General features: G+C 37.1%; 1 protein-coding gene across 1 annotated transcript in view; it reads right to left on the bottom strand.

Annotated features, from left to right (window-relative positions):
* The window catches only part of CSRNP3 (cysteine and serine rich nuclear protein 3), a gene marked incomplete at its 3' end in the record, with an annotated part of 79,718 nt that extends 68,515 nt beyond the window's left edge, over positions 1 to 11,203 (bottom strand). Inside the window, exon 1 of the mRNA XM_084264452.1 lies at positions 11,135 to 11,203. The remainder of the gene's footprint in view (positions 1 to 11,134) is intronic.
* Between the last annotated feature and the right edge of the window lie 1,690 nt (positions 11,204 to 12,893).

Here is a 12,893-nt window from a genome sequence, read left to right as displayed (position 1 = left end):
ACTAATCAGTGGAACGTTGCTGTAAATAGCTTAGGAAAAAAGGCTACTGTTTGATGCTTTCAAGCATATAGTATCAAAAATTCTCATTCTTCTGAACGCCACTTGCCTTCAGCTTGTTAAGCTGCCAATTCAATTCATTTTATAACGAAGTTGATTTCCTCCAGTAAGTTCCACTCTATCTTTACAGGTCCATCTAATTTAGAGAAAAGATTTCCGTATAGATGTAGAATTGGGCCATAATGCTAAGAACAGATACTGCATAAGACAATCTTCAGCATTGAACTTGTTTATATGCAGATCACACTAAAAATTAAATAATATATTAGATTCTAATGCTGTCAGTCACACAGCTTTAAATGCATACGTCTGTCACAATGTTCTCTGCTTGTTTTACTATTTATAGAAAAGCTCTTTTCCTGAAAGGGATTTCTCCAGGCAAAATACGTTATTTAGATTTTAACTTTTTCCCTTTTGTCCAAAAATTAATTAATATAAACTGCAAAGGAAACATTGCATTTTTATTCTGAGGACAAGGAAAGGAGCATTTACATCACTTTGTAATAACCTTTGCAAAAAACAAGAATACATGAAATTGTTAAGCATCAACCTTTAATATAATCACTCATTTAAAAAAAAAAAAAAGACAAATATATAAAGATCAACAGAGAAAACCCACAACAATAATAGAGAGGGGGCAGACCCCTCCACCCCGGGAAAAAAACCAAAAAACAAAACAAGCAGGTTTTAAAACAGCTCCTCGGATCTGTACCCATGCCCTCACCATATCTGTTGCCAACCACCTTTTCCATTGCCTCCTGCAGTGCTCTACAGCACTGAAATTGTGAAATCACCATTATTTCCATGGCAACAGCCTGCAATATCAAAACCACGGGATTATAGCTTGACTGCAGAAGAGGGTAAAGAAACAGCTGGAGTGCGAGGAAGAAAATGCTTACACTCAAACATCTGTGAAGAGATTGAGAAATGCACTCACAAAGGCTTTATCATACAAGTGAGCCCTAGGTCAAACTCACATCCAAATCCATTGAAATTATGGCTACAGGAGTCATGAAGTACCAGGTCCAAAAAAACCTCACTGTAAGGCAAATCTAATAGCTGCAACCATCACTACTGTGCAGACTGTACGAGAGCAAGAACTAATTTCATAGCCCAAGAAGATTTCCAGACAAAGGCCCTTTTGTCAGACATTGTCTTCTGCAAGTAATACCACTCAGCATCTTGCACATCAATAAAGTCATTACAGATCGTGAGAATTTCAAGTAGTAGAAGAAAAATATTTTTCATTCCAAAGGGTTTTAAATTTACTTGCCTTTATCATATAGCCTACATTTACACCCAATATCACAACCTGGTAGTAGCAAAGCCATTTCATTAAGAAATGTATGTAATGAATCATAACAGAAGATTCCCATGGTCCTTGGAAGTGGCATATAGCTAACTCCACACCCAGCTAGCCAATCAAGATAAGCTAGGAGGTATGGGAATGCTGCAGAACCTCAGTCCTCAGTATCACCACAACACAAAGGCACAGCTCTCCATTATATATATTTCAGTATCATTGTTGGCCAAGAAAGTTGTTTGACAAAACAGTCTAATGAAATAAAATTCAGGCATTGCCACTTGCCTGTTGACTCTTTGCTGTCAAGTCTCCCATGAAAATGGTACACAGGGAAAAGGAGACACTTCCATTACCCAAGAGCGTGGCTGTCAGGGAGAGATTAAAAGTATCTGAAGCTGTACACACTACGTACCAGTAGGAGATCCCTTTAGAATAACATCTGTATAAACAGCTGCTGCTCCATAAGCCAATATTCTTCACAAGAGGCACATCTGCACAGGAGCATATGAGGCATCTTCTACCCAATACACTTAATCCACACCTTGTTTACAGGTATCCTGTAGTACCTGAGCGAGAATCACAACTCCAGGAAATGGGAGATAGGTAAGCTTGATTTTGAGAAATCAAACTGAAACAAATGCAGTCACAAAGAAATCTGAATCCAATCTCATCCTAACTGAAGGTTTGGGTACAAGGTACCAAAGCCTTACACAAGTCAGTAAGTGAATGGAAAGTAAAACTATAAATAGACCTCCTATCTGATAACAGAAATTGTGAGAGTAATATAACTACACAATGGTACAATTGCCAGTGTGCAAGACTGTTTCATTTAGAATGGGAATAATCTCAAACATGCAGAAGTACTACAGTAGTACATATACTGTGAAGAAAAATGAGCAAATGTGCGTATTTCTGGATAGAGCCCAGTACACCAAAGTCAGTGACTGACCATAGGAACCAAACACAGCACATTACTACAAAAAAACCCAAATAAACAAACAAACAAAAAACCCCAAAAAACAACCCCACAACAAAAAAACAAAACCACAGAGTGGTAAATCGATATTCTTGGACTTCTGACAGGACAGCAATGAGGTCTAGCCATCAGAAGCAAACTCTGAAACACAATGACCAGCTACAGTTAGGGAACTGCTGCATCAAACTCTGTTTAGGTGAAAAAGGGAGAAAGTTGGCTTGAAAAGTTCAATTAAAACCAGACCTTTCTGGATAATTACTAAATAGCTGTCTAGTAGCTAGGATTGACTTGGAGCAGTATCCTGCTGATTCACAGAGCTGACTAACAAGCAGGCACTGGAAGCTTTCCTGTTTGTTGATGCATCCTCCGCAAAAAAAAAATCCCCGCACAGCAATGTGATACATCATCCTCTGCCACGCTCATCACCATGCTAACGTGGCATTAATCCACAGCAGAGCAAAACAAAGTTGAAACAGAGGGAACAGTATTAAAGCAAGGAACATCATGCTGTGTGACCTCTAGGTCAAACACCAATTGCTTCACAGTTAAGGATTCTTCAAGGAAATGGCAACTTGCCGCAGCAGAAGCATATGATGAATGTGGGCTGGGAGAAGGCTGTATCTTCAACACCCCACCAGCCATTTTTCCTCTCTCTTTGCTAGTTTTTCTTCACCACAAAGCAACTACTGCCACAAAGAGATCATTTAACCCATTCTCTAGCTGCAGGTAGGCTGACTGTCAAGCAAGTCCTCAAAGCTCCATGGCAACCAGCTTTGCCTTGCTATGATGCCAGGTAATTGGCAGGCACCATACATTTAAAAAGTTCAGAGGCAACACGTTATTACTAGAAGACAAAAATCCCATGTAAACAGGGGTGTGGGGGTGGGGTGGAAGAGGAGGAGGCATATATTTAAAACAGTCACAAAAACTATCCAGAACCTACAAAATTAAATAATGTTCTTAAAAAGGCTGAAAATTTTATAAAGCCACGTTAACCACCTCACTGCAGCAGTCTTTTAGAAAGCATGTATCTTCAAATCCCAGCAAAAAGCCCCAAAAGAGCAGTGTTAGAGTTGCTGAATGAGTGGAGGGAAGGGTGATTGTGCATTCATACCTGTGTTTCCAGGAGAAGTTACTCCATAACACACCCTGCCAAACTTTCTCTACAGAACTTAAAGCTGGCATATCCTTAGTGTTTCACTGACACATATAGACTGGAACTAAGTAAACCAAAATAATCCACACAACAAAACCACCAGTACCACACTGGATAGGTAAAAGCATTTCTCCTAACTTTCAGAACAGCTACTGCTTTGAAATGTGATGAAAGATACTAATGAAAGGGACAACATGCTGCAATACAGAAAATAAAGAGCGGATAAAAATGTTTTTGCTGTAAGAAGACAAATCCAAAGACATTTCCACCCTGATGAAAATCTTCAAATAAATGACCATTTTGCAAAATTCAGTACTACATGATACATCTCATAAAACATCACATAGGAAACTGAACAGGTATGGCACATACCTGCGAATATGTAAACATCAGATATGTACCATATGTAGTAAGCATAATGAAACAGATATAAAATAATAAAATAAGACCCTGCCTCAGATTATATAGCCTCATGCTCATTATTTAGAGGAAAGTCACAGTATAGGAATTGATTACTGACTAAAGCTCAGGAAAAACAAGAGAAAGTCCAAGAACACACTGGCATTTAGTAGGAAGAAATAAAATTAATTGCTTCTTTCATTTATTTATGAAACCTTATTTTGTACTAATTCCTCTTGAGGAACGATTACATAAAGACTACCTGGATAAAAATTCTTATCTGAAAATAAAAATAAAAAGGCGGATATCAAACAAAGACTTGACCTATGAGCCACACTCAAATGTATCAAACTGAAAGTAAGGAAAAATTCAGAAAAAACCTGTAGTAGCAATACAGATTTGCTTATGAACAAAATACACTTCTATGCAAATGACTGCAAACTGAACAGGAGGATGCAGAAAGCAGATGTTACACATAAAACATTACTGCAAAGTACTCATCACAAACAACTCCCACCCACTGGCCAGTCAGCATGTACTATAACAAGCTAGGGAGACTTGGCAAATAATTTCACAGTTAAATCATGAATATTGATGCTCACAAGCAGCGATGTTTAGATTATTTGTTATGATTAATATTCTCTTTTAATTTAGGTCTCTTTCCTAACTTGCAAACAAAGCTGGATTTTTAAAAAAATTTTTTTTCTTACCTGATGAATAAATGTCAGCAGCAGAGATGGTCATGAACTAGTCGAGGTATTTGCTTGGTTCCACACACTGTACTTAATTATTTTTGCTCTTTGTGTAACTGACAGTTTTAAAGGGGGGTGGGGGGGTGGGAAAGAGGTGGGAAGAGTCAAAACCAAAAGCCTCTACAGTGACAACATCACTCACATAAAGAATATAATTTGCTTGTGAAAATGACTATTCATGTAAAAGAACTGCATTAATGCAGACAAAAATCCATTTGCATGAATGCTTGCAAACAGTGAACAACAGAGGTACATGAACATGAATCAAACAGCTGTTCAGAATTCAAATTAATGTTTGCAATACATGTTGGCAGCTCTAATCACAAGCACCAGTTGCCAGAGGTAGGCTCTGATAGTTTCAGAACTACGATCTGTGAAAATTAAGAACACATAGCAAGCTAATTCCACTGAAAAGACTGCTCTGTATAGGCACAGGACATACCATTAGTATAATGTTACTCATAAATTTATGCTTACCACACTGGTCAAGTTACACAGACATAAACTAGGAAAAGTGTCTCTGCTTGTTTGTCTCAGTCCTGCTAAATCCATAGCACCAAGTAAATCCTGCAAGATAATGCTGCACAATTCAACCTGGGGAATCTGTTCAGGCATTGCAAGCCAAATCCTGCCAAGTCTGCTCTTTGCAGGGTTTCTATACCATTACTTTACAGCACTCCTGATTTCACACTTGAATACTAATCCACTTATCTTCTAGACTGCCTACACATTGTTGTATACTCTAACACCACCAACTAGCTCCAATGGCAATGAATTTAGAATGCAGAAGAGATGTTGGCATATGCTCACGTCCTGTGATGTAGAGATGCAATAGAGATGTGATGGCAGCAGATCAGGCTCCATTAGTCCTCCAGAAGCATCTCATACGGCCTTACATGGACCAAACACATAAATATCTCCCTTTCCAACATCCAGGTATAAAACTCGCACATATGGCAGCAGTGAAACAGCCTCCTGATACTCGAGTTCAATTCTTCATGACATCAACTAATGTCAACAGTTAAAGGAAACAGTCATGTAACTTGTCAACAGAAGATTCCAGGCTAGGTCTCCTAAATTGTCTCTCAGCATACTCCCCAGAGAATAAAATGACAATGATAATTCAATCAGGCATCCAGGAGCTTATAGTTCAAGTCTCCAATGACGAAGACACAACCTGGGAGAAGGAGAAGGGGTAGAAAGGTCTGCCTGTCAGGATGAGCCCACACAAGCTATTTAGCTTGAGACTGTTACAAATGTTACAATTTTCTAAGCATACTGCAGCAAGAACTGCTTCTACAAGAGTGAAAGATGTATACATGATTGAGCCCAAGACACAAACAGGTAATTCGGGAGCTGGGTCACAAACTCAGGTTCATAATGCCTAACCTCTGTCCAAGTCATCTAGAACACTTTTAGGTGAGCCTATCATGAAATCCCTTTCAAAGTCTTCAGGTAACACTGCTGAAAACCTGGCATTGGCCATTTCTTTTCTAGGTTTTAAGCTTTGATTATGAAATTTCATCAATTAAAAATATCTTCAACCAAAATCTCTTGCTTCTGTCTGAAGGAAGGAAAAAAAAATCACTACCACACAAGGCAATGTATTTGGCTTCCACTGCAGAAATATTTGTACACCAATGGGGCTCTTAGAAGACACTTGCTACTTTTTAGGCTGTATTGTAAGACTGCTTGCCACAGAGCTCTGTCCAGAAGATATCACAGCTCTTCATAAAATGAAAAACAGAAAACACTGCCAACTAGTCTTACCACAGCTTCTACAGATACACAGACTTTTAGAGAAGAGTGAGTATGCAGATGATAAGAAGAACTGGTCCATCTGCTCTATAGCAGACAGCATACTAACCCCACATCCTATTGCACCTCTTTGCAAAAGGACAGATAACATTTGGCTGGCTTAGCTGGGGTGCACCCCAGCAACTGCAGTGAGGTTCTGAGATTGGCAGTCATGTTTTCCGCACAGAGGCTTTGCATTATGCTGCTCTCAGCTACAAGAACAGCAGTAAGGTCCAGCTCTGTAGTAGTGCCATCAACTTACAGAATGCTGGAAGTAACTGGTCTTTAATATAAAGTTAGCCTTGACACTGGGTTAACCATTCTCTCATCTGAAATCTGTATCATTTAACAGAGTTTAAACAAACAAAAGAACACATAAAAGCAGAAAACATCCAAACAAAAAACTAACCCCACAGAAAAAAAACCCAAAACATACAAACAGAAAACCCAAACAAAATAAAACCCAAAGAAAAAAACAAAAAAAAAAATCCCAACAGCCCTAAACCAGAACACCTGAAATCCAAGAAGAGCAAGATAAACTTGTGACACAAGCGTACTGGCACATTCTTGCAAAAGAAACTCTGAACTAGGTTTTCTTCTTTTACCTGAAAAGACAGAAGCAAACTCTTCCAGTTTAACAGCTTATGTATAGCAGGTGGGGGGGGTGTGGGTGTGGGTGTTTGGGGGGTGTGTGGGGGTGTGTGTGTGTATCTGAGTGTTTGTATCGGAGGGGGGGTTGGGGAGCTTACATGCAAATTTTAGGTAACAGAGGAAAAAATTCTCCATACCTTGCTCTTGCCATAATTATTGACAACAACAGTACTACTTACATGTGACAAAAGTGTCTAATTAAGATTAGAATTTAGAAATACAACAAATGGATCATTTGAGTTTTTTTCTTAGAGAGTGAAAAACATGGCAAGATTGTCTGTCTTCACCTGCAGGGTCTGACACAACCTGCGTACAGCACAGAAGTCCATTTCTTCAGGCATGAAAAAACAATGCTGAAAACTGCTGGAAAAACCTAGCCTGGCAGAAACCTCAGGGCATCTGCCTGCAATTTGTTATTTTTTAAAAAATCAAGCCAAAACAAAAAAGCTTTACTTTTTCTCTGTTGTCACCACTATCTTCCACAACCTAGTGATAATGATGTGCAAATTCTCCATTGGTATTTTCAGCAGACGAGAATTTCTGCTTCTATATCCAGAAATCAAAGGATTCATGTCAAATTGGCACAGCTCGACTACCACCGTCAAATACACAGATGCTACTTCCAGCCACTTACCACATCTTCACATCTTCAAACAGTGTTTAGGTTTATTTGTCTTTAAATACTACAGGAAAGGCATCTTTAAAAATAAAGTAATCCAGATTTGTTCATCTTAATACAAAACAAATTCTCCTCAATAAGAAGGCCTGCTATGATTACATTTTATTGTCCTCAACAGAAAGTTTCTATAATCCATTTAATAATCTGCCTTATTATTATGTTAACAGAATCTTAAAACAAGATACCTGATCCTTTCTTATTACTCATTTCAATTAATCAAAAGCAAGCATTCAACTTTTACTTTAAAGAACCTTTGGCATTTATGTTGGCACCTAAAAATAGGTTTCAGTATTAACTTGCAGAGGATTATTTATATGTGTAACAATACCTTGTAATATTTTAATGTTGCCTTTGAGACACTGCAGAATAGGAAAAATGCCTCGTTCAATAATGGAAAATTCATCCACAATTTTATCTGTGCTACAACACATCACATATGCATCAATGAAATCAGAGGTCTATGTAGCCCACCATGCAGCACTGAGGAAATGTTTGCCATTTGTTCTGTTCTCTGGGCACAAGCAGGACACCATAGAACAGAAACGGAGAGGTGAAAAAAAAACTAACACCAACAACCCACAAACCCACAGAAGTGGTATTTTTTATATATACTTAACAGCTAACAACAAAAGAGGTTGTGATACATGGAGGGTATAAATAATTAAGAACTGAATAAAAAAATATTGTGGCTATAATTTCTTAATTGAAAAGAATTTTTTAAAGGATGACATTTCTTAGTAGCACAAGGTTTTGGCTTTTAAGGTAATTAAATATTAGACTTAGAAACACACAGTTTGTGTGATACTTAAATCACCTACACATACAACTACTAACAAAGCATTCACTAAAGATTCCACAATAAATAACAGACCTACTTCCATTTACAAATTGTTAACTTACTAAGGCAGACCTTAAGCGGACTCTTACTACCATTGATGATTTCGCTGGGAATAAGCCTGTTATCCTCAAACATTACACAATGCATACTCGCATCATGACCATGAACTTACCCCCCCAACTTTCTACCTGCTTTCAAACTCTTCAGCTATCCTACCTCCCACCCACATATTCCTGTCTCAGTAGGGTCTGCAACCATGCTAACGAGCTTATCTTATTTCTGCTGAGCTGGTGAGCGCTGGCAGTGGTTGATAGCGAATACTGGACAGAAAATGCACACAGAATACCTGAATCATTAGGGAACTTTAAAACTAGTGGCAACACAGTAGTTTTATTCAGTATCTTTCATGCTGTCATTATTAAGTGGTAGGTATTTTTAGCCACCCAAAGCCAAATCCATCTGCAGCAGCAGCGTTTCCAAGGAGACAGAATAATTTAAATACATGTGGAACAAGATCTCTGTTTTCACCAACTCATCTCTGTTACTGGAGCTGCTCTGACTCAGATTTCTTATTTGTGATTGGAATACATAGATTTGAGATTGTAATTTAAGAGTTGTACATATGCTATCAGCTAGATATCCATTCCTGACAAATAATAGATACTAGGATGGAAGTCATCTATTTTTCAGTCAATATTATTTACCCATGTTCTTATTCCAGTATAAAAAGAAGATGCAGTTTGTCAGTCTTTTTTTATTATTATCTAGCAAATATATCAGGCTCCATTCCCTGAAGGAACAGCTAGGAGAAAAGGACACCACTCCAGATACTTGCAGTTGGTGAGGTTTATAATTAATTGGATAAGGGATAAAGCTTCTTCCAGTCCTCAGTAGCGCTCAGTAAGATTTTTATTGGCCTTGCCCAGTTCTTTTTAAAATAGCATCACTTTTTAATAATTTTGGATCTGCACACTCAGCAAATACAACAAAATACAACACATGTTACACTTATTCATTTTCATCTCTGAAATCTATTAAAACTAAATTCCAATATTTTAGCCTTAGAAATATTTTTATGACTATATACTCTTAAACAAAGCAGAAAATGAATAATTAACTAATTAAAAACTATTTCTTCACAAAATAACATTCCCAGTTTTTCTATTAATGGATTAATTTAGAATGACACTTGCCTTTTGAATGCTGTATGGGAATTAACAACTGCCTTCTATTCTTTTAAAGCAACTTCTTCCATAAAACGTATAAACTGATAATGGCTTATAGGTATCTACTAATCATAACTTCAAGAAATTCCAGAAAAGAGGTCACATTAGAACTATATGGCACTTAATTATCTTAAGTAAGCAGGAGCTACTGCAGATACTCAAGAGATTACATACACCAAATAGTTATCTAAAGCAAAATATTTCCCAAAGTGCTCCTTCCATCACTAATGAGAAGTAATTCAAATGTCTGCTTCCTTTTAAAAATATAAACAATAATATTTTTTTTAAAAATCACTGTATATTGGTAACAGTTTATAATCACAATCATTTATTTCCATGAATATTTCTGCTTCAAAACTGCAAAATGGGGTCCTACAGTATAATAATTTGCTCTATGTAAAACATAGAAATAAGTCAACAGAAAACTGACATGTGGCAATCTTTATCACTGTGAAGTCAACCTCAAAATCTCAAATTCTTTCTGTGAGGCCAGGACTTCTGCCTGTAGTCCTGTATCCTTAAATAGTGTAGCTTGATAGACAATTCTATTTTCTGTACTGAACAAGTTATTTACTACCTGCCATCCCCAGCATCTCTGAACTAACAGTGCTCATAACATCTAAACTCAGCAGAACAGATTCCATACAAGCTATTTTAACAGTTTATTAAAACTGGTATGTATGGCTGTAGCACCTATAATATTTATCTGCCTTGTAGATAATATATATATTTTTCTTTATGACAAATATAATTTTATGACTGAATTATAAATCACATTCATTCCAAACCGAAAAATAATGCAAAAATTAACAAAAGCCCTTTAAGAGTAGCTCTGAGGAGCCACTCTTACTGTCTGTTCAACACTAAATAAAACATATACTGTTTAAGGAAGAGTTCATTTGCAAGTCCTATTCCTATCCAAACTCAAAGAAAACATTTTTAGATCTTCCAGCACTATCTTCCTGCTGGTAGCACACACTGTATTTTCAACAGTGTGCACTTCCATCACAGAAAAAGCATGTCTTCCTACAGTTTACTTCAGCATCAGTGAGATGCAATGCCTATACTGTCACATGAGAAAGTTGTCAGCATCAGGCATGCCTATGATTTCACTGTCTATGGCTCTCATCAGTTGAAACCTCCTAGGCAGGAGAAACCGAACCCAAAAAGCTGCTTCGAAGTCATTAATGAGGAACAAAAAATAAGATGCTTGCACATGCATTTTTTTTACACCCAAGAAATGTTGTAGCAAGGATCAAGAATAGCTATCCAAAACAGGATTTTTTTTTCCCACCCTTACCTGTAAAACGGGTTTCTGCGTTTCAGCTCCGCCAGTGCAGACTGAAAGGTTTACTCCTCCTTTTTCCATCCATCAGACAGCAGTCATCCAATAACTGCAGTCATCCTGGCATCCTCTGGAACATGCTCTCTCCCTTATTTCCCACTCCCCACCCCCATCTGCACGCCAGCAAAACGGGAAAACGGCAAGAAGAAAACAAAACAAAAAAGCACATCTAAAAAACCAGCTTTAATGAGCTACTTAGTAATCAGTGAGGACGCTCTGTACTGGAAGGTAATGACAACATTTAAAGACAAGAAAAAGCGAGTTTCTATATTAATAACCTTCAGCTCCACTAGTAAATAGCAATTCTCCCGTTCAGCTCCTTTTTGTAAGAAAAAAACCCAAGCAAACAGCTGTAGGAACACATTTATTGATTGTATACATTCTTTGAGACTGACTCAGCTATCCACAACTTCAATAAAAAGTGCTGCTATGTATTTAGGAAATTTTGTAACTATCAAAATAACTGTGGCACTTTTATAGAAAACAAGAATATAAAATCTCAGTGCAAAGTAGAGTAATTCAGAAATGGATGCCAGTAATTTCCTACTAAAAACATTTTCCTTCGGTTTAAGGCAGTACTTATAAAATACCTGAAAGAGAACACTTCATTTTTTTCAAGTTCTACCTATATGAAGCTTTACTCATATAATTGGTGCAGATGGATTTATTCTACTGTATTTATAACAGTAGGCAAAATCCAATGTGTGTAAGCTTTGTCCACACAAAACTCTATACCTAAATAAGAATCCTAATGCAAAAAATTACTGTGAGCAAGTTTTGTGTAACTCAAATTATTAATATTACTTGTTAAATCTAGTATGTTGTCTAAGATCACGGATTTTTTAATTTTCTGTATATCCATACAAATCAGGTATCAGTTCACCTCAAGACAACATCATGTTTATTTTATAATATTTGATTAAAATTAAAATCAACAACTGAGTCTTCAGTCTTAGCTAAGGTAACATTTAGTGCCACAGCAAAGCACTTGTACTCCAGGATTTCCCCTTGGAAGGAAGATGTTACAAAGCAGAAGCTGACAAATACCTTTGTGTTTACACATTTTAGTCTTCAGCTATGGCTTTCCAATAAAATTAACTGTGAATTCCTTTAAATAAGAGCATCTATCCTCTTCACTGAATTATTGATCTTTAACCACAGAGACTATACCAATTAGCATACTTTCACTATAAAGTAATAGCTGGTTTAGATTCTGAAAAAATTAGCTGTCAGTCTTACCATAATGAACTGCCAGTGGATCCTGTGCATACCATTCAGATTCTGTCTTAACAAGTAGGCGTCCTTTTAACCAAATTATCTTAGTTTAACATAAAACCTCTTCCTAGATGCCTAGAAAAATGGAAATACATTCCTGCAAGCATTAAAAAACTCAACTATAATGTTTCAAATCCAGGCAATCAGTACAATTTTCTTTAGTGTGAAAGAACTGTGGGCAACACTGAGGAGAATCTAAATGGACATTTTGCCCCTCTAAGCAACTGGCTGGAAGGTATTTTCAACTTTGTTTTCTTTTTTATCTGCAGAAAGAAATTTAGAGTTGAGTGCCAGAGCTTCAACTCTCAACCAGCCTGACTGCTGAGGGATATGCACAGACATATAGAACTGTAGTCCCTTAACTGGATTTAATATAAAAAACTTTTCAATGCAGATGCAAGGTGCAATACTGTTCCAGCCCTGAAGCACTATTAGAATA

The sequence above is a fragment of the Gallinula chloropus genome, assembly GCF_964237585.1.
Source record: "Gallinula chloropus genome assembly, chromosome: 5".
Lineage (NCBI taxonomy): Eukaryota > Metazoa > Chordata > Aves > Gruiformes > Rallidae > Gallinula > Gallinula chloropus.
The sequence above is the reverse complement of the archived record's forward strand: the minus strand, read 5'-3'. Positions and strand labels throughout refer to the sequence as shown.